Genomic DNA, 7476 nt, shown 5'->3' with positions numbered 1-7476 from the left:
GTCAATGTCATGAATCAAATGTTTACTATGATGGTTGTATTTTATGAATTGATATGATGGACTTGGGCATGTGATTGCTTAAGTATAACTTGGGATTGAGGAGCACCCTACCGGTGCTTCCATCCTTGGACATCGGAGGGGAATAGGTATGGGATGTTCTCCGAAGGTGTCCATCAACGCTTTCCCTGGTTATTGGATGACATACATAGGACTTGTCTAGATGTATGGCTAGGATGTCCCTATCATTATCAGACCCGATTCGGAAGGGCATTGAGACCAAACAACCCGTGGGTAGTAGTGTGGAATTGTGGGCGCTCAAGACCAGTATCCACTCCGTGAGAGGACATAAATTGCATTACGGTTACCCTTAAAAGGGACCATTTATTGGTAGGGTTGCAAATGGCTAGACTTGGGCTCACGGGCACTCAAGACCGGTGAAATGATCCGTGAGAGGGACATGAGAGCTTCTCTGTCTACCATTTGTGGATGACCAATAGGGTTGATGAGTCCGGTGGGTAATATCCGTGACCCTAGTGTGAAGGATACCGGAAAGGATCCCGAGAGGGGAGAGGGAATGGACGTATCTAGAACCGACATGATAAAGTAGATGACTTGCACCGGGCTAGGCTTCACCTTGACATGCGCCAATACTTATACCAAATGGTGATGTGAGAGAGTGGTGGACCGAAACCCCAACCTTGGATTTGTCCGAGAGGGATGCAGGACCCAACTTCCCCTGATGAGTGACCGAGACTACCTAAAGAAGTATGGTGCTATGACTTAAAGCATGTCTACCATAGATGACCAAAGCATACTTAGAATAGAATCGTATTGCATTATATGCTTCATATCATCTGCATCATGTTATGATTTTCTTGTGGCTTATGTGTCGTGGAATAACTTCCTTGCTTTGAGTTCTTTTGGAACTCATTCCTTTTCCTGGTTGCAATATTTTGTTAGGCTACTCTACAGGTGATTACTCGATGGCACACTCCCCGAGGCGGACCCGGATACCTCATACTACTATCGGAGGCTAGCTACAATGAAGACTTCCGTGACGGTACCGGCTGATCCTTCGCGTATCAGGTTAGCCCCGAGATAGTATGGGAGCAACCATGTTGGGTCTCCATGGTCTTCACCTTTGAAGAGGACATATTTACCCACCCCCCCTCTTTTGTGACAATAAAACTTTGGAGAATTGTAATAACTTATATTTTTACTTCATGACTTGTAAGTTTAGGTTATCGTTGTTGATCTCTTTCCTACTTATCCTGAAGGAGTGGATTCCGCCCATGGCCTTCTTAATTTATCAAATTTGATATTTACCTCCGCACTCGATTATGTCCCGGTATCTCATTTCCGAATTTTATGATTATCCATTGTTAGTTTATTATTATTATTTGTTCATGATTGTATTATCGTCGATGTGGATGATGTGGTCCCCGAACTATGGATCTTCGGGCGATGGATCACATCCCGGGTATGCCGATAGGGTACCGGCCGGGTGGATGTGACACCAGCGGTCGGGCCACATTTGACACTTTGTTTTGCAAGTCATATTTAGGAGATCTAAGGGCCGAAAGCAGATTTTGGACGCATCACTTGCATAGTTAGATCTTAGTAGCATTCATATTTCCGCATACTATCCATATCATTTCTATGTGCATTCGTGGATTGTATCAACATATATATGAGAATTGTTTGTTCCTTATCGAGTTCATCGAACTCATTCCTTTCATTGCATTTATAATATGAGCTTGTACAAATTGTGACACAAAGATCGAAATTAGAGAGGATCCGTTTGGGTCCAGCTTTAGCTATGAAAAAGGCTTGGCACTCGGTGGGAGATGAAGATGGCTTATACGAAGTTTCTCGCGGATGCTTGGAGTACGCTTATAGCTCCCATTGATAGCGAGAAGAAGGCGGATTGCCGTGATATTTGAGGAGCGTATAGATGAAGACTCGGAGGACCCCCCCCCCTCTCATTGTTATTCATAAGAAATATTATTTAAATCAAGAAAAAGAAACTAAAAAGAAAATTATTTAGTTTATTCTTTTTGCTTCCCCCTGAATTCGATTTTACTTTGACTCTTGATTTTCTTTCCTTTGTTTTGTTCATTGATTTTATCGAGTATTTGGACTCCTGTAACCTTTTGATATATAATTGCACTTATTATTGCTATTGATTGTCTATACTTGTGTTTATTATTATTGATGGGTAAAACCGTTGATCCCCGTAATGGTTCACACCCACGGGTTGTCGGCGGATAACTTAAACAAAGTGGTGGGGTGTGAAATTAGTGCTCTCCTTGCATTAATTAAGTTGGATCTCAACATTACGCAATTAGCTCTCTCTTAATTAACTAAATATGAAAAATTAAATCAAGTAAATAATGATAAATGCATGCTTATCAATAGTCTTCATTGTTCCCGTGCTACTAGAGAATGATAAATGCATGCTCAAAGAAGCCACCATTTGAATAAAAAAAGGTCCACCCTGATTTAAAAAAAAAAAAAAAATTAATAACCTTCCACCTTAATGATTTCAAGTATATATTTTCATGTGATAAATATCAATAAGGCATAAAAAAAATGTAATTGAATCTTATCAAATTTAATAGTAGAGATTCTATGAGCATTTAGCCAAACAATTTACGTAGCCGTTCAATCATCACATTTCCAATAAATAATTATTTTGAAATTTCTTTTTTTAAATTTTGAATATTTTTCCACAGCTTTGATTATCTTGGGAAGGTTCTAAAACTGTTGGTGACAATAATCCATACTTCCATGTTGTCACTATCTCCAATTGTTTCAGGTTCCATCTCATCATCCCACGTGGTGGGCCCCACTTAAGTGACAACTGTGGGACCAGACTCGGCTGCGGACCTGTGGTCCTTATTCCTCACCTCACCACCTTCACTCCAAACACTGCCTTCGTTACCGACTAAATCCTGACCTTCCATTTATTTCCATAAGTAATATTCATTTCTTAAAAAATAAAAAACCATAAAGATACACTTTTGCCTAGGGCCCACAGTCGGTTGTCGTGCACTCGTTGTGGGCCCGAAGGCGTGATGAAAAGCTCATCAACATCGCCGTTCTCACTGATAAATGGTTGGTTTTATGTCAGCTTTGTCATCCTAGTGGGACCCATTATCCTAACGCTTGTCTTTTTCTGTTTTTTTTTTGGGTAAACCTAACGCTTCCCCTTTCACTCTCCCATTATTGGCTTTTTTTGCCCTTTTTCGGATAATTTTTTATTGCCCTTCATTTTCACATAAACTTTTTTTTTTTTTTTTCAAAATTCTTGTGGAAACTCCTTGATTATTCTTCGTTACCTTCTGTAATACGATTCCCCACACTGATGCCGCCCCACTGACTTCCACTACTCTCTTATGTGATCTCTTCTCTCTCAATCTTCTCTGAGTTCAGTTCTGACTCTAATGGCTTCTACTTCTTCTTCTTCAAGCACAACACGACTCGTCTCTCTCTTCATCGCTTCGTTACATTTTTATTTACATGTAACCATCACTCGTGCAGACCTCCCCGGCACGTGGGAGCTTCTCGTCTCCAACGCCGGCATCTCTTCCATGCACACAGCCGTCACTCACTACGGCACCGTAATCCTCCTCGACCGGACCAACATCGGTCCATCCCGGAGAATGTTGCGTAAGGGCCATTGCCGGTTCGACCCCAACGATCGAGTCCTTCAACGCGACTGTTATGCTCATTCTGTGCTCTTCGATCCTTCCACCAACCAAATCCGACCGTTGATGATCCTCACCGACACTTGGTGTTCTTCCGGTCAATTCCTCCCCCGATGGCACACTCTTGCAAACCGGTGGTGATTTAGACGGTTTAAAGAAGATTCGGAAGTTCGTTCCGTGCCGAGCCGACCACTTCTGTGACTGGGAAGAGCTTGAAGACGTCGAGCTTAACACGGGCCGGTGGTATGCGACGAACCAAATTCTTCCTGAGGGTTCAATTATCATCATCGGCGGTCGAGCCGCCAATAACATAGAATTCTATCCTCCTAAACGCGAAGGAACTGTAGAGTTACCGTTTCTTGCTGACGTGGAAGACAAGCAGATGGACAATCTCTACCCTTACGTCCACCTCCTTCCCAACGGTCACCTCTTCATCTTTGCAAACAACAAGGCCATAGAGTACGATTACGCAATAAACGCCGTCGTACGCGATTATCCACCGTTGGATGGTGGGCCCCGCAATTATCCTTCGGGTGGATCATCGGTGATGCTTGCACTCCAAGGTGACTACTCCACTGCCGAGATTGTAGTCTGTGGTGGAGCCCAGTTCGGTGCTTTCATGCTAAGGAGCACAGGCACCCCAGCGCACGGTAGCTGCGGGCGTATCGTAGCAACAGATCCTGAACCCAATTGGGAAATGGAAGACATGGCCTTTGGTCGGATTATGGGCGACATGGTCATGTTACCAACCGGTGAAGTGTTGATCATCAACGGTGCTCAGGCAGGAACACAAGGCTTTGAGATGGCATCGAACCCGTGTTTATATCCACTCTTGTACCGGCCGGACCAACCTGTCGGATTACGGTTCATGACATTAAACCCTGGTTCAGTTCCAAGAATGTATCATTCGACGGCGAATCTGTTACCGGACGGAAGAGTGCTACTCGCCGGAAGTAACCCCATTACTTCTACAAGTTTGACGCTGAATTCCCGACGGAATTAAGAATTGAAGCTTTCTCGCCGGAATATTTGTCGGCGGACCGTGCGAATCTCCGACCGGTAATCGAAGGAGTTCCGGAGAAGATTCGTTATGGTGAGGGTTTCGATGTGGTGGTATCCGTTCCATTGACAGTTGTGGAAAAGATGGAGTTGAATCTCGGAAGCGCTCCCTTCGCCACACATTCGTTCTCACAAGGTCAACGATTGGTCAAGTTAACAGTGACACCCGCGGTGCCGGAATCGGTCGGTGGAGGGCGGTATAGAATATCGTGTACGGCTCCGATTAACGCGAAGGTTGCTCCACCCGGGTATTACATGGCATTTGTGGTTAATCAAGGAGTGCCAAGTGTCGCTAAGTGGGTACAAGTGATATCTTGATTACGTTTGTATTGGGTCATGCCACGTTTGAGCGTACGTGGATGTAGGGTTCAGACACGTGGTTGTGAGAGCCGTGAGAGGTCTTGATCGTTCTGCCATGTGTCAGGTTTATGGAGGACCGTAGCTAATGGCAATTGGTTCACTCACTCTCTAAGATTGAGGTTACGAATAACGCGAGGATCGCATTAAGTTTGGCGATCTGATGCTTATGTATTTTATAGTTTTTAAAGTTGACAAATCTAATTTTCGGCCACTTTTGGTTGATAAAGAAATAACCCAAAATCAATAGTCTTTATGATTGTATCCTTTGCAAAGACATTAACTTTGAACTTTTTACATGAGGATTGTAACAGAGTTGGTTGGATCGCGCTTGTTAAAACCACAACTCTAATTTTAAATTTCCCTGTTCAAACACTAATTTATAGAGTCGAATTGCTTGGTTAGATTAAACATTTAACCTTAACCTTTAATTTGATCTTGATTCTGACTATAATTTCACATTATTGTCTTATTTTTTTCTCAACAAAAAATAAATAAAAAAACTAGGTGATAGGGTCGATTAACAAATTTCTGTCAAACACTTAATTTTTATCCAAATCATGTTTAGGCTCACACTAGTTTCGAGCCATCAAGGCTTAACTTGCACCTTAATTTACATTTAATGTACCTTTGCAAATAAATGTCTTCTATCTTGTCCTTTTGGTTTACCATCCTAGTATCCTACTGTATCGTTGGCTTGTAATTCAAAAAGCATTCATCCAAGTTCTACTCGAAAAATAATTACATCTAAATTTGCAATGGGTTCCAGTTAACTAGGTTTCCAAAACCCCGACCTTAGCCTTGATGTTGAATACCTTAAACCGACCTTAAACCGACCTTGATCTACCATGGTTGTCCCTAACTGGGTTGGTGATTGGGTCAACCTTAATTGTTCAGATCCTGATTCATTTTAAAGGGCTGGGCCCGGGCCTTGACCCTGAACTAGAGCATGACACTAACTCTAACCTTTTACCATAAAGCAATACTACAACCCTAAGCAAATGAAACCATCATCTTGGTAATAAATTCATGATTAACCCTATGATGCGATTCCAATTACTATTTTTCCATTAAGTCTAGCATTTTAACAATTGATCAAGTCGGGTTGCTACATGTTGCTGCAAAAATCCTCCTCGTCCACCAAGATTCGCTGGCTTGCACAAACGAACTCGACCGTGCTGATCGAGATCCATCTCTGACGAGCAAGTTAGCAAGAGATCAATAAGGAGAAATAAACGGCAAGCTCTCTGAATTCAGGAATGGCTTTCCTTACCTGCTTCTTGTCCTCGGATTTGTTTACATAGATTCTAAGAAGTTTACCTGCCCTTTAGTGATTGAGTCCCCGCTTTCGGACTCTTGCTAATGAGTTTGTTCCGGACTCATCTTATCTGGGGAATCACTTGACCTTATCTGTTCGGTAGTTTGTTGTGATTAGAATTCTGATCGTTCTTGATAACTGATCTCCGTATTTATCCGTTATGGTCGAAGCATCCATCAATTGTACTTGATTGGTTCATCAGATTGGGTGTTGGTCAAACCAAACCGTGGTCGGTCCATTTTAAATATTTGATGTCTGTTACCAGCAATAGGAGCCATTAGTGTGGTCCAAACCTGTGTACTGGTTGCACTACTAGTCATAACCTTTTCAAATGACTTTCGTAGCTGAACCATATAGGGAGGTGTCCTCCACATCGGAACACAGGTTCTCTTCCATACCTGTAAAAGCATCTAAAAATCATATCCCCCGAAGGGTAAGCTCATCTATTTGCAGACACAAATTAAGATAAATCACCATACTCCTCTAGGTAGGTCTCAGATCACCCTTCCCTCAACCTTCCCGGTCTTTTGGGTTCTCTGCGTAATTGGTTCAAGGCATCCTTCTCGGACATTTCATGGCTGGGGTTAAAGTCAACACTATCTCTCACCACCATTGGTATGAGTATTGGTGTGTTCTAGGGTTAAACTTAGCCAAATGCAAGTCATCTACTGAGTCACATTTACCTTAGGGTTAGTTACGTCCATTCCTCACTTCCTGCGATCATTTCCAATACCTTTCCCGCTAGAGTCTCCGTCTCCTTCCCGGCTACATAGACTCTTAACCCTATTGGCCATCCACACATAATAAACGGGAAGCTCTCGTGTCCTCTCATGCTTCCCGCAATATCAAGCGCCCACGAGCCCAAGTCTACTACGTGCAACCCTACCAATGAATGGCCCCCACAATATAATTCATGTCCTCTCATGGGTTAGTTATCGGTCTTGAGCGCCCACAAATTCCCATTGCTACCACGGGTCACTCGGTCTCAATTCCCCTTCCGATAGGGTTAGATATGATAGGCCTTTTCCTTAG

The 7476-nt window shown here is 42.9% G+C and overlaps 1 pseudogene; it reads left to right on the top strand.

The window, feature by feature from the left end:
• The first annotated feature begins 3327 nt into the window (after positions 1 to 3327).
• On the top strand, positions 3328 to 5564 carry LOC148998811 (aldehyde oxidase GLOX pseudogene; annotated as a pseudogene).
• The last annotated feature ends 1912 nt before the right edge of the window (positions 5565 to 7476 follow it).

This window comes from Hakea prostrata, unplaced genomic scaffold (assembly GCF_041222555.1).
Source record: "Hakea prostrata isolate BN-2017 unplaced genomic scaffold, UWA_Hpros_2 contig_130, whole genome shotgun sequence".
Classification (NCBI taxonomy): domain Eukaryota; kingdom Viridiplantae; phylum Streptophyta; class Magnoliopsida; order Proteales; family Proteaceae; genus Hakea; species Hakea prostrata.
This window is presented reverse-complemented; position numbering and strand designations above follow the sequence as displayed.